The sequence below is a fragment of the Lissotriton helveticus genome, chromosome 5_1, assembly GCF_964261635.1.
Source record: "Lissotriton helveticus chromosome 5_1, aLisHel1.1, whole genome shotgun sequence".
Lineage (NCBI taxonomy): Eukaryota > Metazoa > Chordata > Amphibia > Caudata > Salamandridae > Lissotriton > Lissotriton helveticus.
The window spans coordinates 379,805,374-379,831,208 of record NC_136065.1 but is presented as its reverse complement, the minus strand read 5'-3'; positions in this window follow the sequence as shown (position 1 = coordinate 379,831,208).

The window sequence follows — 25,835 nt, the reverse complement described above, 5'->3', positions numbered from 1 at the left end:
TCGAAAAAGGAAGACTGAGATCACGGTTGATGCCAGTCCTGTAGGACTGGGAGCCATCTTAGCTCAGTACAACACTCTACAGTGACCAACGATATATAATTGCATATGCCAGCAGAAGCCTAATAGACACTGAGAGAGCATATTCACAACCAGAGAAAGAAAGCCTGGCAGTTGTGTGGGCTTGCGAACACTTTCCTATCTTCATATATGGAAAACACTTTACGTTAATCACGGATCATCAAGCTCTAATCACCATATTTGGTAATCCTAGGGCCAAAATGCCACAGAGAATAGAGCAATGGGGACTTCGTCTTCAAGAGTACACATACACTATTGTGCACAAGCCAGGAAAAGCTGCAAATCCTGCTGACTACATGTCAAGACATCCCAAGGAAACAACCAAGTCCAGGCCATCAATAGCCGAGGAATATGTACACTTTGTAGTGGCTCACTCTAGACCTCCATCGGTCCTGCTTGAAGCCATCTGCAATGCCACTCATGATGATATTACGTTGCAAGACATAAAACGTTGCATACAGACCAACAGTTGGAGACACTTGGAGGACCATGAGCAGGATGAACGGATCGATGTACAGGAACTGGCTTCTTTCAAGCATGTGAAAGAGGAGCTATAATTTCTGCTAATGGTCTGATACTACAAGACAATCGGCTAGTCATCCCCGAAACAACTGCGCCAAGGAGTCATCAATTTGGCGCATGAAGGTCATAGAGGCATCGTAGCCACCAAGAGAGCATTGAGAGAACGAGTCTGGTTCCCGCTGCTAGATCAAATGGTTGAGCTCACGTTAAACGACTGACCCCAGTGTCAACTGGTAAGCCGGCCTGATTCTCCTGCACCCCTGCAGATGTCCCAACTGCCAGAAGGTGTATGGCAGCATGTTGCAGTGGATTTCTTTGGGCCATTTAAATCTAGCCAGTACATTCTAGTCATCATGGATGAATATTCACGTTTTCCTATTGCACGATTTATCACATCAACCAAAGCTTCCGCCGCCTTACCTGCTCTTGATGAAGTGTTTGCAGCTTGGGGCATTCCAAAAGTAGTGAAGACAGACAACGGGCCCCCATTCAACAGTCAGGATTTCGCAGACTTTGCAAAGTACCTCAATTTCAGACACCGTAAAATCACTCCACTATGGCCGCAGGCCAATGGTATGGTGGACAGATTTATGTCCACACTCAAGAAAACTATTCAACAAGCTGAGTTATCTCAGAAAGATACCCAAGTGGCCTTAAACGAAGTACTGCGAGCATACCGAAACACGCCTCATTCCATCACTGGCAAGTGTCCGGCAACTTTGATACTGGGTCGGTCAGAGTGCACCAGAATACCCATGGTAGAATGGACTGATGGAGTGACATCTCACGACTCCGAACATGAAGAAGTCGCTGCTATTGACCAACTAAAGAAGGAAAAGATGAAGTCCTATGCTGATGACCGCAGGAGAGCTGCACCCTCATTGATCCAGGAAGGAGACTGGGTGCTAGTTTGACAAGAACAACAAAAGAAGACAGACTGTCGCTATCAGGAGACTCCTTTGATGGTGACAAGACAAAAGGGAACTATGATTACTGCAGAGTCTAATGACAAAAGAATTACTCGAAATGTGTCACACTTTCAGAAGTGTAGCCCTAGAGTCAAAGAGATGCTGAGCAGTCCTATTCGCGGAGAAACAAGAAGTAATGGGACGATTGTCAATGACCGGCCCACATCACTAAGTACTGACAGAGAAGGACCAGATACTCCGGATACACATCTGCGGCCACGACGAACTATTCGCAGGCCGATTCGTCTGATTGAAGAACTGTAACTATGTTTTATGCTTTATATGTTATCAAGATTATAAGTAAATTCTTATTGTTCATTTTGTCGAGAAGGGGAGAGGTATAATATCGTGAGCAGTGCTGGGCACTAGGACCTGCCCGTCCAAGTTGTAATGTAGGATGGAGGGGCGGAACAGGAGGAGCCTAGACGGGAAGAAGGCAGATAGTAGGCAGGGCATGAAGGGAAGTGGAAGTAATAAAGAGCTCCTGAAACTTACCACTGTGTCTGCGTGGTTTGTGGCCTCTGGACACTACAACTACTAAAACTTTCGGGGGTGGGGGCTGATTCTTCCAGCAATAGGCAGAGTGGCGGTGCAGGAGCTCTAAGAAGGGGTGAAAAACAGCAAAGCCTCGTTAACAAGTAAATGGTCTTTTAAAGACCTGTGAAGTACTCAGGTGCGGCTGCTATAAGACGGACACCAGACCAGCCAGCAAGCCTACAGCCAGGCAGAACTGGCTACCGGTCGTTTAGGAATGCTGCTGAGCTGGGGGCTGATTTCGTTGATGGGGACCTGCGTGTGCTTAACGAAATTCGTTTTGCTTTAATTATTTCGCAGGACACATGGGTCTACATCAACAAAATCAGCCCCCACCGCAGTGAAATCAGCACACAGCTCGGCAGCATTCCAAAACGCCCGGTAGTCAGTCCGGCCCTGCCTGCAGCAGCTCAAAAACTGTCTTTGTCTAGCCCGGGAAGCTTTCTCAGCCCTGGCTGACACACGACAGGGGGGGGAGGGGGTTTGAATCCCTTTGAGCCCAATGGACGTTGCGCGCCTGGCTGACTACTGTTCCTTTAAAAGTATGTTCCTGTATAGAGGCTCCCAATTACTGCTCCAACTGCGAAGATCCTCTAATTTTGTTAAAAGTTATTACATTTTTATTAATCGGAGTGAAAAATGTATCTGAATGGCGATAAGTGCAACAAAGAGTGTACAAACACACAGTGCTTTGTTGCTTTATCGTGCAGCTGATTAATAATGTATTTCTATTTTTTCAGAGGCTTGATTAATTCTTCGGTTAACTTATCTATTGATAAGGCAGCACCATGTGAATTGCAGTAGGTAATATCGAAGCCAGAATTTTGACTGAATACAATACTGTGACCGGAATATCAAAGAGGTAAAATCCAGGCCACCAGATATACCTCCGTAAAAAAAATTATTGTCCAGAGATTTTAATTTTTGATTTGTGTTTCTGGATCATTAGAGTAGTAACTTAGCTCTGGTAGACATTGCTGACCCGGGCTGAATTTTTCTGAATGACATTTTTTAAAATGGCAGATGTGTGGCAGTGATGATGTAATATTTCAGTAACCATGAGACTTTTATACTTAATTTTGTTGTCAAAACATAGGTTTTGGGGTCAAGTAAGTTTATCGTGACAGAAAATAACTCCTCAGAGCAACCCTCCTGCCATTTTCCAAAATGGTGTCTATAACAAAGGAAGAAGAGTCATATATAGAAATGAAACAAATATTAATGTTTTTTTATTCTTGTATGGATACACCAAACAATGTTTATGATCTGAATATGAAAAAAAACAATGTTTATCACTTCTGTTTTCGACACATTTTTCTAGTTCACTTTATTAATTTGTTTCAGCAATCGCTCGTGGTACATTTGTAGACTGTTGAACATTTGAGAAGTGCATATCGACAGAGACATCTTTTTGTAGCACAGGTTTTGCAAGTACATGTACGTGTAAGTTTGGTGGTTAGAGGCTTTAGAAATTTCATAGGTTTTAGCACCCCATCAATATCTTCCCAACCAAATTCACATGGATCTTTCTCAATATATGCATGATACAAAACATTTACACATTTGCTGATCAAGTAGAACGCTCTTTTAATGTGTCCATGCACAGAATATGACGTCGGTGAAAGGTCACTCAGCGGGATTGTTCTCCTGAACTCACTATACCGAAGATCGTCAAATGTGTGACAGTCAGAGCTCGTTTTCCACACATGCACAAGGTATTTTTCTACATCTTGAAAGTCACATTCTTATTCTGTCTCAGCACATTCTTTAAGAAACTTCACAGGTTCAGCATTTAAAACTCTAAGCTTTGTTCCAATGTTGCTCTTAGTGTCATCAACCATAAGAATATGTGCCTTGATAAGAACACTGGGCATCTCTGGGTCAAGGTTCTTGTACAGAATTTGAAGCGGGATTAAGTGTCTTTTCTCGCATGTTCCATAACATATCCATAACTCTGAGAATCCTTGACGTATGAACACTGCAACGGTAAATGGTCAAAATATCGATTCCAAAATATAGACAAACCAAAATATCGAGTCCAAAATATAGAATGGACAAAATATCGAATGGACAGAATATAGACATCAAAAATATTGTTTTGAAGGTAAGTAATGTAATATCGAATTAAAAAATGTAGACAGTCAAAATATCAAAGGACATAATATAGTTCATTTAAAATATCGAATTTTTAATAATATCGAATTTTTTAAAGTGTTTTTTATGTTAGTATATGTGTGAAAAGTGTATATATTTTTGTAATTTATATTAAGTAATTAATGTTATGTCATTTAATTATTGCATCATTTAATTCTGTAGCGAGTTTTGGGTTTATAGGGGAATAGGGTGGGAAGTAATTTAATTATAATTAATTAAATATGTTAATTAATTAATTGGTTTTTATTAAGAATAAATTGTTAATTAATTTTAATTGGTAATTAATTCTTAATTGATAATTATTTTTTATTAATTGATTAATTGATAAATATGTGAATTAAATTAATGTATTCTCTGTAACGGGTTGTGGGTTTATAGGGGAATAGGGTGGAAAGTAATTTAATTATAATTAATTAAATATGTTAAATAATTAATTGGTATTCATTTAGAATAAATTGTTAATACATTTTTAATTGATTCTTAATTGATAATTATTTTTTATTAATTGATTTATTGATAAATATGTGAATTAAATTAATTTTTTCTATGTAGCGGGTTGTGGGTTTATAGGGGAATAGGGTGGGAAGTAATTTAATTATAATTAATTAAATATGATAATTAATTAATTGGTCTTTATTTTGATTAAATTGTTAATTAATTTTTAATTGGTAATTAATTAATTCTTAAATGATTATTTTTTATTAATTGATTAATTGATCATTATGTAAATAATATTAATTTATTTTCTGTAGCGGGTTGTAGGTTTATAGGGGAATAGGGTGGGAAGGAATTTAATTATAAATAATTAAATATGTTAATTAATTTATTGGTATTTATTTTGAACAAGTTGTTAAGTTTTTAATTGATAACTAATTAATTCTTAATTGATAATTAATTTTTATTGATTAATTGATAATTATGTGAATTATATTAATTTATTTTCACTAGAGTGGGAATAGTAATTTTTACCCCTACGATATCCACCGCTTTCCCTACTGTTGCACTATCTGGAGTGGGAATAGTAACTTTTACCCCTACGCTATCCAACGCTTTCCCCACTGTTGCACTCTCTGGAGTGGGAATAGTAATTCTTACCCCTATGCTATCCAACGCTTTCCCTACTGTTGCACTCTCTGGAGTGGGAATAGTAATTTTTACCCCTACGCTATCCAACGCTTTCCCTACTTTTGCACTCTTTGGAGTGGGAATAGTAATTTTTACTCCTACGCTATCCAACGCTTTCCCTACTGTTCCACTCTCTGGAGTGGGTATAGTAATTTTTACCCCTACGCTATCCAACGCTTTCCCTACTGTTGCACTATCTGGAGTGGGAATAGTAACTTTTACCCCTACGCTATCCAACGCTTTCCCCACTGTTGCACTCTCTGGAGTGGGAATAGTAATTTTTACCCCTACGCTATCCAACGCTTTCCCTACTGTTGCACTGTTTGGAGTGGGAATAGTCATTTTTACTCCTACGCTATCCAACGCTTTCCCTACTGTTACACTCTCTGGAGTGGGAATAGTAATGTTTACCCCTACGCTATCCAACGCTTTTCCCACTGTTGCACTCTGTGGAGTAGGAATTGTAATTTTTACCCCTATGCTATCCAACGTTTTCCCTACTGTTGCACTCTCTGGAGTGGGAATAGTAATTTTTACCCCTACGCTATCCAACGCTTTCCCTACTGTTGCACTCTATGGAGTGGGAATAGTAATTTTTACCCCTACGCTATCCAACGCTTTCCCTACTGTTGCACTCTCTGGAGTGGGAATAGTAATTTTTACCCTTACGCTATCCAACGTTTTCCCTACTGTTGCACTCTCTGGAGTGGGAATAGTAATTTTTACCCCTGCGCTATCCAACGCTTTCCCTACTGTTGCACTCTCTGGAGTGGGAATAGTAATTTTTACTCCTACGCTATCCAACGCTTTCCCTACTGTTGCACTCTCTGGAGTGGGAATAGTAATTTTTACCCCTACGCTATCCAACGCTTTCCCTACTGTTGCACTCTTTGGAGTGGGAATAGTAATTTTTACCCCTGCGCTATCCAACGCTTTCCCCACTGTTGCACTGTTTGGAGTTGGAATAGTAATTTTTACTCCTACGCTATCCAACGATTTCCCTACTGTTGCACTTTCTGGAGTGGGAATAGTAATTTTTACCCCTACGCTATCCAACGCTTTCCCTACTGTTGCACTCTCTGGAGTGGGAATAGTAATTTTTACCCCTACGCTATCCAACGCTTTCCCTACTGTTGCACTCTTTGGAGTGGAAATAGTAATTTTTACCCCTACGCTATCCAACGCTTTCCCTACAGTTGCACTTCCTGGAGTGGGAATAGTAATTTTTACACCTCCGCTATCCTACGGTAATAATATTGTGTATTCCACTTGCAATAATTGGAAATTCAGTGTTCACTGAAGCATCAGTAATGGTTTGGCGAGTTAACATCTCAAAGTTCATCTTGTTCAATGTTGATGATCTGAATTTATCAAGTTGCACAGGTATAAGTGTCGAATTTTTGATGCAGCAAGGTCAATTGTTCCACTTGTAGACATTCGTCTTATTCTCTCACATTCTTCGACAGATAACAATGTGCAGTTCTTGCACGGTGTACCCTGACTTAGATATCTGTAGAACAATCTGAACGATCTCTCTAAAGTTTTGCTTGGATGAAATCTTGACCATTCTCAATTGTGATGTATAAATTCTTCAGGTGGAAGGTTTTTTTTGAGCTTTTGTACAGGTTTGTGCTTCTCTGGTTTGGTTGCAGCATCTTCATCAAATAAGGCATTTGTTAGAATACGATCATGCAACAGAATATCCTTGATAAATTCACCCCTTTCTTTTGTTAAATCCATCTTTTTCTGTGTTTGCAAAAGTTGTTTTCTGTAGCCTGTTTTTTAGCGGCTGGTTGGATGACACTCTTACTATGGCAATTAAATCGACAAAGTTTAGCTTTTGTGATTATGTCAAACAGTTTTTTCTCTTTCAATAAATATCTCTCCTGCTTCAGTTATTCATATAGTTTCCGTCCATGTTCCAGGACACGTATCATTATCCACATATTGTTTAGTCATAAAGTTGTGTAGTCGCTAGCTGAGTAATTTCAGAGGGGTCTCCTTGCTGCTGCATGAAATGAAGAAGGCTGTCAACTATGTATATTAAAACGTTCCCATCTCTTTCCCACAAGTTCACGGTGAAGCAGTTTAATAATGGTCCATTAAATTTGAATTTGACTTCTCTCTGAAAACATTGCAAACAGAAAGGACTGCCATTGATCAACATATTCACCTCTACATGTCTGACCAACAATTCCCTTGGAGCTTTTTTGTGATCTCTAGATAATCTGTTCCAGTTTCATATCTGGAGCCACAGCATTGAACCTTCCCTCTCTGTCTTCCACCACAAAGTGTCTCTAGATGAATTTTCTGTAGAGGTATGGTTTTTCCACCTCTAGTGTCGTCACTCTTTCCAAATATCAGGACCCATATCTCAGGTAGTTTATGCAATCGAATTCGCAAACCACAGTAATCAGTGACTCCACAGTCTTCATGTGCAGCTCCCAATCACCTGCCTGATCAGCATTCCCCAAGTTTTTCACTAGCGCTATCATGTGTAAAACGTTTCCCAGGTACTTGCAAAGATCTGATTTTTCTTCAACATCTTTGACAAACTCCACAAACTTGCTTTTTAGGTTTTCTGATTTTGAACTGAGTGTATTGAACACTGCATGGCTTTGCATTATGTCTTTTGAATGAAGTGCACCCTGTGCCTTATCCACTTCTGAAATAAGATATGCAAAGCCTAATTTGTCATTCTTGTTCCAGAAAGCATTCCAATGCAATGTTTCTATGGCCTCAGATCTGATGAGCATACCTTGTAATGAACAAACATAATGAGTTCCACTCAATTCTCACTGGACACTTTCGCTTCCAAAGATTTCAGCCTCAATAAGTGCATCGTCTGTGCCACATCCACTGAGATAACTTCAAGTACACTGCAATGCAACTTTTGGCATGTGGAAAACATCCTTGGATAAAGATCATCAAATTTTACTGGATTGCTCATATAAATGTTAGCTACAATATGGAGAACACCTTCATCGCAGAAAATCGGCAGGATAGGCTTGCCTTCAAGCTGAGCATTTACATTTTAGAAATGTTCTAGAGCTGTGTATGCTGTTAAGTAGTTTGTGACTGGAGAGGGTATTACTGGTAAAAACCCAACCTTCTTTAGTGGGACGGTATTCTGGGAGATCAGAGCATGAATTCCAGCCCACAGCGGAACTGGCTTTCCTTCATCTTTCATTCGGCACCAAATAAGCAATATGATAAATTCAGTTAAATCAGCTTTACAGACCGCAGCATCAGGTAGAAAAAGATCCATATCCTCAGCCACTTTAAAATCTTCTGGTAGATTGGGGCGTGTTAATAGCTTGTAGTGGTTTTGCACACGTTGGCAAGGCAATTGGGTTATAAGTTTGCAGCATTGTATGTTTATGCCGACAGCTAACATAACTTGTTTTCCAGCAGCTGTTTCATTGGTAGTCTTGAAAAAGCACCATGGCAGTATCATGTGTGCTGGATGCTCCAGACAAAAAAGAGCTGTCTTCAAAATAAAAATTATCAAGAGCAGCAATTGTGAATTCTTTCCTGGTAAAGTGACTTGGACATAGGGTGCTGTCAGATTCACAAGATTAACGGGCCACATGCATCAAAGTAAGGAATTGGGATTCCTAAATTGCGATTTTTAAGGAATCGCAATTTAGGAATCATAATTCCTTATGCATGTAGAAAAATTGTGATTCCTACACATTCTTTAATTGTGACTCGCAAATTGCGATTCGTAATTAAGGAATGGCTTCGCATTCATTCCCATGGGCCTAGTGGCCAATAGGAATGAATGGGATTGCATGCGCCATTTGCGAGTACCAAATAGGTACTCGCAAATGGCGCATGCAATTTCAAGGGTGCAAGGGGGCCAAAATGCCACCCTGATGCACCCCCAAAAGAAGTTAGGTATGCACTTGTAGTGCACACACATGCCTTAAGGGTTTGTGCGTGCACCACAATGCACTTTTGCATTTATTAAGGAATTGCAAATTACCATCAACTTGAAGTTGATGGTAATTTGCGATTCCAAATTGAAAAAACGCAATTTGCAAATGCATTGCATTTAGGGAATTGCAATTTGTGATTCCCTAACTGCAATTGGCAATTTAGGGAATCGCAAAAAATTGTGATTTCCTTAATTGCGAATTGCAAAGGTACATGCATCTGAAAAGGCCATTTTGCAATCGCAAATGGCCGAATTTTGCAATTCGCACTGTTTGTGATCGAAAAATGGTTTAATGCATGTGCCCAAAAGAGCATGAGCTGCTAACAAGTTCCTGCTCCATACTATTTCATTTTAAGTTGTTGATACGCCAATCCTATTCATTGAAGCGATTAGCTCTCTGCTTTTGCATTTGTCATACATTGCATGGGCAGTCATCATGGGTAGCGGAGTTTCCTTTTTGCCATAATGTAATTGATAAAACATGATTTGACAGTACATTTGCACAGCATAAGCCTGTCTGTTCATAGGATTATCTTCCACTTATTTGGTTATATCTTCAAAGCCATTGTCAATGTTCTCAACTTCTGTTCTGAACTCAAGAACTTTAGTTTGTAATAGTTTTGTTTTGCTGAAATTAAATAATGCTGTAAAGAAAATGTTAAGACAACTTCAGGCATTCTAGATGACTCGTATGATTTGCAGAGCTCTTGGGCATCACAAAATTTGTCATTAAGTCCAAAATCTAAATCTTTCAAGATGTTTCGTAAAATGGTTCCTGCTGATTTTACTGCATCCTGTGATCTTATTTTGGCAGCAAGAACTTCAGGAGCCAAATCAGCTAAGAATACCATAAGTGGCTCATTCTTTTTCTTAAGACTGACAAAAACGAATTCTGTCATTGTACCTTCTCATCAGAAAAACCTTAATTTCATTATTATGGATCAATACAGTTTCATCAATGTTGACCATTATTTCTCTGGTCTCACAGAGTGTGAACCTGTAGCCAAGACTCAAGAGTGGCTTTCAAACTTCATCTGCTTATTCAAAGGGTGCAAACTTGGTGGTTAAGTTGCTGATGGAAGCACTTTGTACATTCATATTTTCAAATATATGCACGCATTCAGTTCGGATGGGCATATAAATTGGCTGCAAATACATTCACCTCATTGTTTAGATCAGCTACTCAGCTAAAAACTTCTTAGATGAAACTAGCTACAGATAAAAACATGTTTGTCCTTTGAGACTCACATATTCTGTACATTTTTCTTTCATCAATCCCTTAGGCCCTTGTTCTGGCAAAACCACAGATAACACATTGAAGATTCTCTGCTTTCTGATCAGTTGTTGGAGTTGGACCAGGGGTGGCCATTGATCTTCTAAGTGGATGGGCATTGGGTTTGGATGTTGTTGCTTTCTAAAATGACTCAGATTCTTGTTGTGATTCACTAGCTTCTGAAATTGTTTGACACATTTTTTTCCAGGCTTTTTTCCATTGAATATGACGTGTAGCACTTGTTGTTACAGTGAAAAAGTATGTGATTCTCTTCACTCATCAGTTTCAATCTTTTGTGAACTTCGTCTTGCTGTTTTTTCTGCAGCATCTCAAAATCTCTAGTTTAGCGTATGACACATTTTATTTGTTTAAGGAGTCCTCGGATTTTGTAGTTAGCAACACTCTGACAGGTGGTAAAGATCCTCTGCTACCATCTGCTTCACTCATGTTTAGGAATTTCAATCAACGGAATACCTGAAACAAAAACAATATTAAAATTAATTAACAAAATGATGGCTAAAACACATCATTATAGAGCTGCCATTTTGGAAATGGCTGAAGGCTTGCTCTGAGGAGTAATTTTCAATCTCTATAAGACTACTTGAGCCCCAAAACGTATGTTTTGACACCAAAGCAGAGTCCCAGAAAAAATATTTAAGAAAGGAGAAGGGGGCAGGTTAGTGATACCCTGTTCGCCTAGGCCTCTTGGGGGGTGGGGGGTACCACAGTGCAAAAAAAGCTTAATTTGTTGTTTAATTTGCAGTGAGAGCCATGCTGGATCCACGGCTTCTGCCACAATTAAAATTAACAGAAATGTGCAGGCTCACACGCTTCTCTAATGTTTGCCCCCGGTAGGTCAGATCCTGGGGGAATGCGCAATATTTATGCAGGAGGGGGGCACAGAGGGTCCCCCGACCCCCTCCTAGGACTTATAAAAGCGCCGGGGACTGCCAACTCCCAGAATTGCTTGTTTTAATGTATGCACCCCTGCGAACCTTGGGACTGTCACCTCCCCAGGGCATGGCGACCACCACCCCCCCAGGGCAAATGCCAAAACAATGTGCGAACAAAGCAAACACAAGGAGGTGATGGACGAAGCGCTGAAACTTTTCACACACTCACCCCCAGTCACAGATCTGGGTTGAATCCATCATCGTTCTTTAGCTCAATACGCCGCCCCAGTTCAGACCAAGCCATATGCAAATCAGTCTTGACCCTGTCCCTCATGGGAACAGTCCAGCCCGAACTGCCATGTCAAATCTTTTCTGGACCGGAAAAAAACATCCTGGGACCGGTTTTGGGGTAATACTCCTCATCAGCCAAGCTTGCTTGAATCGAGTGACAAAGTGAGCAAAAGACTCACGTCTTGCCATACCCTGCCAACTTAGGGCTAACAAAGCACACACAAAGAGATGATGGGCGAAGCGCTGAAACTTTTCAGACACTCACCCCTGTCACAGATCTGGGTTGAATTCTTCATCGTTCTTCAGCTTACTTCGCCACTCCAGTTCAGACCAAGCCATATGCAACTCAGTCTTGACTCTGTCCCTCATGGGAACAGTCCAGCCCGAACTGCCAAGTCATGTCTTCCCTGGACCAGAAACAAGCATCCTGGGACCGGTTTTGGGGTAACACCCCTCATCAGCCAGGCTAGCTTTAATCCAGTGGCATAGAAAGCAAGGGACCCACGTCTGGGTATACATAATAAATGTGTGGGCCCATGCAAGCCACTGAAGGCCACGGGGACCACCATCTCCCTGGGACTAAACTTAAAATCAATGTAGTGGATCTCTTACGAACTATCCCACAGCCCCAGTGACCGCCACCTCCCCAGGGCTAAAGATCAAATTACTGCAGGGGCCCTGCAGTTCCGGGGACCACCACCGGGTTCCTCAGCCCTGGGGACAGCACCTCCCCAGGGCTGAAATAAATTAACGTACTGGTCTATCGTGGACCCCTAGCCACGGGGACTACCACCTCTTCGGGACTAACTTCTCTGATGGAAGGGGCCCCACTTGTGGAGCCATGGATGGTCCTGAGTACCGCCACCCCCCAGGGCCAGCTACTGCTACCTCCCATGGTTTTCACCCTTGAGAGATAGCTGTTGCTTCTGCTTGGTGGGAGCTGGCAACTACCACCAAGCAAAAGCAAACATGATAGCTTTCGGCAATCGCATGCAGAAATCAGAGTTTTCACCTGTTTCCCTGCACACAAATATGCGTGCAGTGAAAGAGATGAAAACATTGCTCCTCCAAACAGGGACCTGCTATTTCAAGCAGAAAGAGGCTAAATAAAGGGCAGCAACAAGCAGAAAGAGGCAATATAAAAGGCGGTGCAATGAGCAGAAAGAGACGAAATAGGGATCAGAAAAATGCAAAAGAGGCAAAATAGAGGTTTGGAAAAAATCGCAAGAGGCAAAATAGAGGTCGGAAATGAGCTGAAAGTGGTAAAAAAGTGAAAAACTAGCAGAAAGAGGGTGAATGAAGGTGAGCAACAAGCAGAAAGAGGCAGAATAAAGGTGAGAAACAAGCGCAAAGGGGCAAAATAGAGGTGAGAAAAGAGCAGAAAGAGAGATGATAGAGGTGAGAAAGAAGCAGCAAGATTCAAAATAAAGGTAGAAATGAGCAGGTAGAAGCAAAAAAGGTGAAAAACAAGCAGAAAGAGGGTGAATAAAAGTGAGAAACGAGCAGCAAGAGGCAAAATAAAGGTCAGCAACTAGCAGAAAGAAACAAAAACGGCGAGAAAGAGCAGAAAGAGGGTGAATAAAGATGATCAATGAGCAGAAAGAGGTATGATAAAGGTGAAATACAAGCAGAAAGAGTCAAAATAAGGGTGAGACACAAACAGAAAGAAGCAAAATAAAAGACAACAACAAACAGAAGGAGGCAAAATAAAGGCGATCAACGAGCAGAAAGAGAGAAAAAAGAGATCAGAAACAAACCGAAAGGGGCAAAATAGAGGTCTGAAACTAGCAGAAAGAGACAAAATAGAGCTCAGCAACAAGCAGAAAGAGGCAAAATAAAGGTCAGAAACTAGCAGAAAGAGACAAAATAAAGAGAAGCAACAAGCAGAAAGAGACAAAATAAAGGTGAGTAATAAGCAGGAGGAGACAATATAGAGATCAGAAACAAGCAGAAAGAGGCAAAATAGAGGTCTCAAATGAGCCAAAAGAGGCAAAACAGAGGTCTGAAACTAGCCAAAAGAGGTCAACAAAAAGTGATAAACGAGCAGAAAGAGGGTGAATAGAGGTGAGCAACGAGCAGAAAAAGGCAAAATAAAGTTGAGAAAGAAGCACAAAAAGGCAAACTAAAGGTGAGAAACGAGCAGAAAGAGAGATGATAAAAGTGAGTTATGAGGAGCAAGAGGGGAAATAAAGGTCAGCCATGAGCAATAAGAAGCAAAAACGGTGAGAAACGAGCAGAAAGAGGGTGAATAAAGTTGAGAAACAAGCAGAAAAAGTAATGATAAAGGTGAGATACAAGCAGAAAGAGGCAAAATAAAGGTCAGAAAGGAGCTTGCTGTGAATTGCTGAGACCTCATCGGAGGCCCGCCCCATTTCTCAACCACTCTGCACAGGGGTCGCCTGGCACACTACTGGTTGTGCCATGAAGTCTTCTTGGCTGCTGAGGGTCGTTGGGGGCCAAGAACCCCATTGTTGCCACAAGTAAGTCCCCAAATGCCGGATTGCTGAGTCGTCATCGGAGCTCCCTCCTCCTTTCTCAACCACTCTGCACAGGGTCTTCTGGTGTTCTACTGATTGGAGGATGAAGCCCCTTTGGCTGCTAAGGTTTATTGGGGGGTCAAGAACCCCTGTTGTTGTCACAAGTAAGTCCCCCACAGCCGTACTGCTGAGACGTCATCTGAGGCCCTGCCCTCTTTCTCAACCACTCTGCACAGGGGCCTTCTGGCACAGTACTGGTTGGGGGATGGAGTCCCCTTGGCTGCTGAGGGTCGTCGGGGCCAAGATTCCCTAGTGTTGCCACAAGTAAGTCCCCCACAGCCATATTGCTAAGACATTGTTGGAGGCCCAGCTCCCTTTCTTAACCACTCTGCACAGAGATCTCTTGGTGCATTACTGGTTGGGGGATGAAGTCCCCTTAGCTGCTGAGGGTTGTTCAGAGCCAAGAACTCTTATTGTTGTGACCAGTTATTCCTCCACAGTGGGATTACTGAGACATCCGAGGCCTGTCCCCTTTCTCAACCAATCTACACAGGGGTCTCCTGGAACACTACTGGTTGGGGGGTGAAGTCTCATTGGTTGCTGAGGGTCGTTGGTGCCCAAGAACCTCTATTGTTGTCACAAGTAAGTCCCCCACAGCCGGACTGCTGAGATGTCGTCCGAGGCCCTGCCCTCTTTCTCAACCACTCTGCACAGGAGCCTCCTGCAAAACTACTGGTTGGGGCATGAAGTCTCCTTGGCTGCTGAGGGTCGTTGGGGCCCAAGAACCTGTATTGTTGCCACAAGTAAGTCCCCCACAGACGGACTGCTGAGACGTCATCTGAGGCCCTGCCCTCTTTCTCAATCACTCTGCACAGGGGCCTCTTGGCACACTACTGGTTGGGGGATGAAGTCCCCTTGGCAGCTGAGGGTCATTGGGAGCCAAGAATCTCTACTGTTCTGACAAGTAAGTCCTCCACAGTGGTATTGCTGAGATGTGGTTGGAGGACCTGCCCCCTTTTTCAACCACTCTGCACAGGGGCCTCCTGCCTCTCTACTGGTTGGGGGATGAAATCCCCTTGGATGCTGAGGATCATTGGGGGCCAAGAGCCCCTATTGTTGCCACAAGTAAGTCCCCCTCAGCGTGATTACTCACACCTCGTCGAAGCCCCCCCTTTCTCAACCACTCTGCAAATGAGCCTCCTGGTGCACTACTATTTGGGGAATGAAATCTAGGGGTGAGCGTGCACCTAAACTCTGCTCCGCCAATGGTTGGCGGAGGTTTTTCTGAACTTGTTCACCCTTATTAGAGACTTACAAACCCACTCACAGACCCACTCAGACACCCATATACCCACTTAGAGTCCCACTCATACTCTCTCACACCCCCTTAGTGGTTACAGTTAGGAAATAAAATTAAAAAACCTTACAAATTTACTTATTTGAGATGTCATCAGTGATGTCATCGATCATGTCATGAGTGATGCAATATGTGAGGTCAAAAGGAGTGCGTTGCGGTGCATAAGTAATAGTTAGCTCAGGTAACTATAACTATAACACAGAATCCCAACTGCACACGTTAACAGCACTTTATTTTCACCCGTGATCAAAGCTTAGATGGAGCAGAAACCCGTTGGGTAGTGAGCAGCATGTCGCATATCTTCCATGAAAATAAAGTGCTGTTAACATGTACAGTTGGGATTCAGCGTACTTCTTTTCAAGATGAAAAGAGAAGTGTGTGCAGTGATGTTAACATGGGTGGCTTTGTTCCTGTGATGCTGTGCCGCCCTGCTAGGGTCTGCGGGCTCTTAAGGATGAAGCAACTGTGTGGTAGTAGTAAAAGAAGAGCCTGGCTCACCCGCTTTCGCCTAATAATAACTGGATTATCTGATAAAATTGAGAGTGAAAGCCGGCAAGGGAAACAGGTGGAAAGAGTTTCACTTGGAAGCTGCGCCAAGACAGCACACAATGGAGAAGTAGAAGCAAGTATGACTGGCTTGCAAACTTGAGTAGCAGAACACTTGGGTAAAAAGATTAAATTAATTACCAGGGAAAGCAGTGTTAATACAATGGACTGGAATTGATAAGACGCTGTTTTCTAAAATTGAAATGATCATATCTGCAACTTTACCATGTGCATTCTAACAGATAATACGACCGCCGTCTTTAAAACACATGGTCAATTTCAAAATACAGAGACTCACCCGTGATCAAGGCTTAGATAGAGCAGAAACGCGTCGGGTAGTGAGTAGCCTGTCGCATTATCTTCCATGAAAATAAAGTGCTGTTAACGTGTGCAGTTAGGATTCGGCATACTTCTTTTCAAGATGAAGAGAGAAGTGTGTGTATATATATATATATATATTCACTGAAAAAACCATAGGTTTCAGGAGTTATATAGTTAGGAATTAGCTTTTAAAAAACCTTTGAAATTCACTCAAAAAACTATAAGTTTTAGTGGTGTTATAGTTAGCTGGACATTTTACTCATACAAAACCATTGAAATTGCTCCTATATAGTTAGTTGTACTAACTATATTTCGCGCACCCGCAATCCACTGTTGATGATGTCACATATTAGATCATTCATGACATGGTCAGTGACATCACTGATGACATCTCACATGACATCACTGATGACATCACTGATGACATCATCCAGTGAATGTGGTTTGCTTCGTTATTTAAATATGCATTATATATATAGCAATTTGCATTGAATAATAAGTGGATATATATAAATAAATATTTGGATGGAGGATTTAGTAGCAGTGTAATTGACTGTTTACTTGACCAATTTATAATGTCTCACTAAATATAGTGGATAGTGACTAAACTGTGTGAATATCTGTATCACTTTGTCAGTTGTTGTGTAAACTGATTCTACAGTTGGTTACTAGCTAAGTGAAAGTCTATATTAGTTATTGATTAGTTAACTGAGTATTTGTATGGGAGTGTGAAAGTGTGTGTGGTTCGGTGGGGGGTGTGTGACTGTCCAAAGATGTGTGAATAGTTGATTCAGTAGATATATGAAGTTAAAACTACATGTTCTAACAGTTGTTTGGGTGAGTGAATCTCTTTATGGGTGTGGTGATGAGCAAATATATTTCTCAATGGTACATGTCCAACAAACTAGAAAAATAAAAGGCAGTGTATGTGTCAGTTGTTGTATATAAATAAGTATACATAAGACACAATGATTGTGTGAGTAACTGTATGGATAACTGTATACTTGTAATAATGAATTTATAATTCACTAATTATGACTTACTATCTAAATGAATAGAAGAAGTGGTGTTTGTATAAGTGTTTTGCTAAGTAAATATGTAAGTATGATCCATTGTTTGCATAAGTGAGTAGGATGACTTCATATGTGAATAGGATGCGTGTTGTTGTTTAATGTCGATATAGATGTATAAGTATTTTTGATAGTGTTCTATTGTTCATTGACAGCATGTATGAGTGAATCCATAGGTAAGTGATTAGATGTGTGTATACATCTATGAATCACTGAGTGGATTTTTAGATACTTGTATTGCTGTGACAATGGATTTAAATATGATACTCTGTATTTTACAAAGAGTGATGAAAAATTGTAATAGTGTATGAAAAGGTGTATGTGATTGTCACGTGGATGATGTCATCAGTGATGTCATCAGTGATGTCATTTGAGATGTCATCAGTGATGTCACTGACCATGTAATGAATGATCTAATATGTGACATCATCAGCAGTGGATTGCGGGTGCGCGAAATATAGTTAGTACAACTAACTATATAGGAGCAATTTCAATGGTTTTGTATGAGTAAAATGTCCAGCTAACTATAACACCACTAAAACTTATAGTTTTTTGAGTGAATTTCAAAGGTTTTTTAAAAGCTAATTCCTAACTATATAACTCCTGAAACCTATGGTTTTTTCAGTGAATTTGAAAGGTTTTTTTAAATGCTAATTCCTAACTATATAAGGCCTGAAACCTATGGTTTTTTCAGTGGATTTCAAAGGTTTTTTAAATGCTAATTCCTATCTATATAAGGCCTGAAACCTATGGTTTTTTCAGTGAATTCGCAAGGTTTTTTAAATGCTAATTCCTAACTATAAAAGGCCTGAAACCTATGTTGTTTTTTCAGTGAATTGCAAAGGTTTTTTAAATGCTAATTCCTAACTATATAAGGCCTGAAACCTATGGTTTTTTCAGTGAATTTCAAAGGTTTTTTAAATGCTAATTCTATTAGCGGATAACGTTTAAATATATTAATATCCTAGTGGGACCACCTGAGCAGCCCTAAGGGGTCAGGGTGTTTCTACCCTGCCCCCTTTTTGTGTTCTACACGTTTGTTTTTCTGCTTTCTTGTGCCTAATTCCTAACTATATAAGGCCTGAAACCTATGTTTTTTTCAGTGAATTTAGGTGTGCCATACTTTTGTCATAAGTAAGACTGTTAGCGCTCTAGTTGTTCTTTAGAACACTCTGGGACATTCTGTCATTGGGCTATAGTTGGGCTACATCTGGCTGATATTTGGGCTACATTTGTTTTTTTTGTCTCTGGTGGCCATCTTTGGGCTACATTGGGCTACATTGGGCTACATTGGGCTACATTTGGGCTCTAACATATATATAGCCCAATGTAGCCCAATATATATTTTTCAAAGTTAATTTTCGTAAAAACCACTGGAGCATATATCTTGAGACATAGCAAAGGCACATCGGGCTACCAGTCCCTACAATTTTGCCAAGTTTGGTGGAAAACCATTCAGCCGTTCGGGCTAAAAGTGAGTCCAACCGCCCTATGGAAATTAACATGGGGAAAACACGTTTTGGGACCCCCCTTTTATCTAAGCCCCCGCTTGACGGATCCCCCCCAAACTTTCAGGGAAGGACCGGAGCGCAGCGAGGCAAAGTTAAGGAAAATTTCAGGAAGATTCCTCAACCGGCGCCAAAGTTATTCCCAATAGAATGTTGCGATTTCCCTATGGAAAACAATCCTAACTATATATACCTACTGGCGATATATATATTCACTAAAAAAAACATAGGTTTCACAATCGTTATAGTTAGGAATTAGCTTTTAAAAATCCTTTGAAATTCACTGAAAAAACCATAGGTTTCATACTTGTTATAGCTAGGAATTAGCATTTAAAAAACCTTTGAAATTCACTGAAAAAAACATAGGTTTCACACCAGTTATAGTTAGCTGAACAGTTTACTCATACAAAACCATTGAAATTCCCACGTTATAGTTAGTTGGACTCACTATAACTCGCGCGCCCGCAATCCACTGCTGATGATGTCACATATTACATCATTCATGACATGGTCAGTGACATCACTGATGACATCACTGATGACATCTCAAATGACATCACTGATGACATCACTGATGACATCTCAAATGACATCACTGATGACATCTCAAATGACATCACTGATGACATCACTGATGACATCATCCAGTGAATGTGTGTTTCTGAAAAGTAAAAATATGTTTTATATATTGAAGAATGAGTGGATGTATGAGTGTCTGGATGAAGGATTTAGTAGGTGCGTGACTGACTGTATGAGAGTGATTAAATGTGTCTTACTGAATGGGCTGGGAGGTGTGTGACTCTGTGCATATATGTGTGAGCAGTTGATTCCCTTGGTATATGGGTTCAAGAGTGCATGTGGAAAGAGCTGTATGGGTGGTTGACTATGTGCATGGGTGTGTTGGTGAGTGAATGGCTATCTCAGTGCTTCATGTCCAAGTAAGTACATATGTAAAACACAGTGCATGTGAGAGTTGGCATATATAAATGATTATACATGAGAGCCTGTGATTGCGTAAGTGACTGTATGGATCAATGTGTACTTGTATCAGTGATTGTATAAGAGAGTAAGTATGTGTTAGTATATGTTTGAATAAGTAAGGTGTTGTGTGTATAACTGTATAGATGAGGAAATGGGAGTGTGATTGATTCTTTGCATAACTGACTAGGTGTGTGAGTAACTCTGTGGATGAGTGTCAGCGTGTGAGTGTCTGTATAGGTGTATGAGTGGATATGATAGTGTTCTATTGATGAGTGACTGTATGTATGAGTGATTGTATGGGTAAATGAGTGGATGTGTGTGTAGACCTAGAAATCAGTGAGTGCGTATGTAGTTACTGGTATTGGTGTGTCAATGGTTTCTGGAATGGTAGTCTGTATTTAACACTGGGTGTATTAAAGGTTAGCTTAGAGTGTGAGGAGGTGCATTGTATTATCACATGAATGATGTCATCAGTGATGTCATCAGTGATGTCATATTGTAAAAACCTGATTCGGGTCGGGGACAATCGATATTTGCCCGGCGGTATTGCCTCTGTGACCCTCTAGTTATTTAATCAATGAAGAGGCAGGCGCTGGAGACTGGAAGGCAGGAAACAAGGTTTTTATTCTCTCCGGAGGAGAACACGGCAAAACGGACAGCAGGTATCGTTCTGAGGTGCTCTAACTTATGTCTGAGGTCTGGCCCCTTATATACAGGGTTTTGCGGTTTTTATTACAGTTTACATACTCATGACAAAGCTTTGATGTACGGAAAGACATTCCCGGAACCCCCCCCTCCGGGCCCGTCCCCACACACATTTACAGTAGAGGTCCCCACCCTGGTCACAACAGGTGATGAGTATCGCGCAGCAGGATATTCCGTCAATTCATGGAATGCGGGGTTCGATCGGATCTCATGGGGTGGGGGCTTTGATCAATCCGGGGATCCTTTGATGAGGGAAGCTTTCTATTGTACAGGGAGGGGCAAGGAATGGTATCGGCAGAGCCGGGTGTCGGCCTGGGAACGGGGAAGACAAACAGACACACGGGGAAAAGGGGGTTTGCATCAAAGGGCCAGGGATCATGAAAGGGAAGAAGGGAGGTGTTGTGCTGGGAACAGGATGAGGGCCTGAGGCAGAGCAGCGCCGAAGAGGGATTTATGATTCAAGGCAGGTGCAAGCAGGGGGTTGGTCAGAGTGCAGGCTTAGTGAGGGCGAAGGGCTATGTCAGGGGCCAGCGGCATGCAAAAGGGCTTGTTCGGCTCAGGGCATCTTAAAATGGCGGGTGCGCACGAAAAAGTGTGGCATCAGGGGAAGAGGCAAGATGGCGCAGATAATGTTCACCAAACCGTACTAAGTTTCAACAGTCCTCCCTTTAACATATCCAAGACATCTTGCTGGTTCTTTTTCTACTCGGTTCTATTGTGGTGGGCATGAGAAAGAAAAACGGTAGGAACCCGAGATGAAAGAGTTGTAAACAATACATTTTAACATTTCTAGTGTTAGGAGGCGGACCTATTGGTAAACTTTGATAAACTTGTTTAGCAGGAAAGTCATAGTAATGCAATGCAAAAGTGAGTACATTTCATAAGGCGAACTGATGGATTGTTACACAATCAATACAATGTTGGCTGGGAGAGAAACGAGACGTGGCGGAAATGATCGGGAATGTTCGAGGTTTAGTAAGCTTTCAGCGATTCTTCGTCTTCCGTTGGCACTGTGGAGCACCGGCGGTGGAGCTACGAGTCCAGCTCTATTCTGAGTTCCGTGTTGCAGGGCACGACCCTTTCCTCGCGTTTCTGGTCAGAAAAAGGGTCTTTCTCGCCCGGTGTCCTTTGGGATCAATAGTCAAAAGTTCAGGTGGAAGAAGAGCGTAAAAAATAGTCCATAGGGTAGGTCGGAGAAAAAGGGGGATGGAGCAAGGCCAAATCAGGAACAAACTAGGGGAACGAGAGACTTCAGATAGGCGGGCTCATGACCGAGTCTAGAGAGCGGGGACCTTTCGGCACACATTCGAACATGGAACAGGGGCATCAGGTTAGCCCTTCCTTCTCATTTTGTTGGAGACAGTGCCTCGTCCTGTAGCTCTGTTCTGTCGCGGTCTCGCCTTGGCCCATGTCGCAGACGTTCCATAGTTCGTAGTCAGGCCACGTGCTCCCACATCCGGTCCTTCTTTCCTCCGACAGCCGTACCCTTGAAGGAGTTTGAAAAGACAGTTTTTAGAGATTTGGTAGAGGAAAGTAACCACATAAGTCTATTTCTCTCCCAGCTCCAGGCAAATGAAGATAGGAACGTTCGCTATACATATAAATGATCGATGGTGGACCTGCTGGGTTTACCATGGCTTTCCTTCACAACTGTTTAATATAGTCACGACAGGTCATCTGATGGGGGCCCACCCCTGTAATGTAAGCCGGGCAATGCTAATAAAAAGTGGTGTGAGCTAACCGCATGGTACTAATGGGCTTCTCGCTGAGGGACGAACATAGGCTAAACACCTTTTTTATATCATCAATGCATCCTGCCCTTTAACTAAACATTTTCACTTTCGACAAGGCTCAGTGTAATGGTTTTCTTTGCTCCGGTCTAATCTTTAATTTTGCAAAACATCATTCTGGTCCCTATGCAGCCTCTCGCGGCCGGATTACTAAATTAGAGAAGACAGGGGTCTCATCGGAAGACACCTAGGTACATAGAAAACGTTGATGGGGGGGGGGGCAACTGAACGCAATACTGGGAGCGTCCTGAGAAGATGGGGGGTTTCGGTTACCTTTATGGTTTTGGGTATCGCGACAATTTTGGGACGGGGAGGGGCGCGTTATCTGAGGCACTTTTATTTCATAGTAGTAGCCGCTGACATGTAGTTTCCTCATTTCGGGTCAGATTTAGGGAACCTCAGTCAGCTTACCTGTCCTTTCCTTTATGACCAATTCTCGGTTTCATCAAATATTTCCGGAAAGGAGAGGTGGTGACACAGCATTAGGGTGATTTTATTAAAGACAAGTTTGAGCAAATACCGGCGGTATTTGAAGCCAATTAGGTGGTGTGCTAGGGGTGGCAGTCTGTCAATTTCGGGGCTAATCGCTCGGAAGAGCGGGAGTGTGAAAGAGAGAGAGAGAGAGAGAGAGAGAGAGAGAGAGAGAGAGAGAGAGAGAGAGAGAGAGAGAGAGAGAGAGAGAGAGAGAGAGAGGTGCAACAGCAGGCTAAATAGTACACGTGCGACAGAGAGTGGCAGTGTATGTACGAAAGGCTATTTAGTGCATTACACAGCAAAGGACATTCACGGGTCTGCGTTAGTATCTTGAAATCATGCAGTCCGAGCATTAGACAGGGCAGAGGGGACATGCTTCGAGAAAAAGGGAAAAAGAAAAGAGGGGTACCATTTTGTCGCACTTCCTTGCATTCTCGGTCCTTCAACCAGTTGAGTCAATGCCTCAGTCACACACACACATTCTCTCATAGTTTCGCATCGTACGTGACATGGGTTCATTCGTCCGGTCTGGTTTAAGGGTGATCACTTTTTATCAGGTCATGCTAATTTTTCGGGTTTGTTCGATACGTGAGTAGTTTGTAGGCGTGTTTAGGCACCACCTTGCAGCGCTAGTCTGTTTTGTGTATTAGACATGGCAAGGCTTCAGATCTTCGCCACACCTCGGCTGTAATCTCTGATGTAACCTGCAGAGGGAGGAAAAAAAAAAGGGGGGAGGGGAGGGGAACAGCATTCGCGCATATTCAAATACATGGATTCAAGAGTCCTTTACTTACCTCTTACTCGGCTTTCCTCCTCGGGGCAGAGTCCCCGGGGATATGGTTTCTGGAGTCGGGGGGGGGGGGGTGTGCCCATATAGGTCGTGTGCGGGGAAACGTAAAAAGGAACCCAGAGGTGTCTAGTGCGAGGTACCTAGTCAAAAGATGTATCTCACTATCGGGGTCCTTAAACCTCCTTCAACGCTGTGGCGTTCTAAGGTTCTTCGATTCTTGGGTCAGCTCCGTTCCCTAATACCTTGGAACGTCGTTCTTTATAACATTTACATCATTTTATTTCACCTTTCTTTTACATTCCCTCATTTACGCCATTCGTTTTACCCATCCTTGGGAGTCGAGGTCTTCCTCCATGCGAGAGTTCAGGAGTCGGTCGCGTACTTTGAAGGCAGAGTGTCGTGTTGTCGATCCGATCCGACCTCCAGGGCTGGGTAACCATCTTCTTTCAACCTTAAAGAGAGAGCAGAGTAGGGTGCACAGAAAAGAACTCTCCCACCGATCCCACAAAAATAAAACATGCAATACCCGTTCATAGTTTCGAAAACCTTTATTTTGCAAAATCATTTCAGCACGTGGATTATGAGGGTGCGGTCGTATTTGGCCGGACACAGCAATGGTTAAAGTGCGTACAGTGGGGGGGGTGTCGTTTTGTAGCAATAAAAACATCGGAAAGTTTTATTCATTTATTTGTAAGAAACTAAAACGTCTATTTATTGGCTGGGGGTTCGGGGGCATTTATTTCATAATTTTAGAAGCATAGTCAGAATAGTTGCAATCAGATTTCCTATATGCATACCGTATGTGTGCGTCATAAATGGGGTTATACATCAGCTATAAAAATATAATACATCGTACATTTGTACTCAACATTTTTAACGGGATCCTTTCACAATGTTAGTCGAGTGAGCTCTCCTTGTCTTTTCTAGCCAAGTGTACAAAGGATCATATAAGTCTCAGAACATCAAGTTTGTATTAGTGCGAAGGAACACCACGAGGTGTTCGTAAGTTCCTATTGATACCGGCGCCATTTTGGGCGGGGCCGGGTTAGTCCGGAAGTAGCATCAGGAAAAAATGTTTCTAACAACCGGCAGTTGGACCAGAGTCCTTTTCGGCAGTTCTAGAATTCATGCTAACAGAAGGAGTGGCAATGTCATGTTTATTTCGTTGGCGATCAAGGCAGTTGCCCCTTACCGGAGGCCTGCAGTGGCCGAAGGCTCCGCCGGGGACCTTTGTAGAATCTTCAAGGCTGCGGAGATGCTGTCGGAGATGGGGGCTTGTGCCCCAGTGGGCAAGTGTCCGAGTTATATTGCTGGTCAAAGTTGCTCTAGCGGCCGGGGCCCGCCTTCCAGCGGACCCAGACGCCATTTTGAGGCCCTACAGGGGCCACTCTCGTCGAGTTTGCAAGAGTGGAAGAGATCCTTCGGAGTGAAAGGAAGAGGGCTCTGTTTTGTGAAAGCGGGACGTTCGGCTGGGGTGCAGCTGTGATGCCCCCACCTGGGGGGGCGAGGGAGACTCGTTCGCGCCGTCTCCTTCTTCCGGTGCACCCCATGCTGGTCTTTTTCATCGGCCCGCACGAAGGTCTCTCCCCATCCGGTGCTTCCCAAGTCGTGTGCTCTGTGCTGTGGGAGTATGGCCACCTGTGGCGCGCATTCGGTGCGGCACGAGCATCGGTGCAGTCATTGCAGGTTCGGCGTTCCGAAAATATGGGCACCATTGCACGTTCGGTGCTGCGCAAGTATTGGGGCACCATCGCCTGGTTGGGGGTGTTCGGCGTTGGGCCGGGGGGCTGGGAGACCTCCTATCCGTGGAGGTGGGAGAGGCTCGTCCGCGTCGCCTCTCCCTCCCAGCCCAACTTGGACAAATTGTTGTGGAGGTACGTGCAGGACATCCCGCCGTCCAGAGCTGCTGCGGCTGTTACGGAAGGGAAAAGGAAGAGGTGTCTCGTTCTTCTCTGGACATGTGGCGGGACTACTTAAGACTATCCAGGCCCGTTGCGGCTGGCCGAGGAGGCATGTGGCGGGACTACCTGCAACTGCC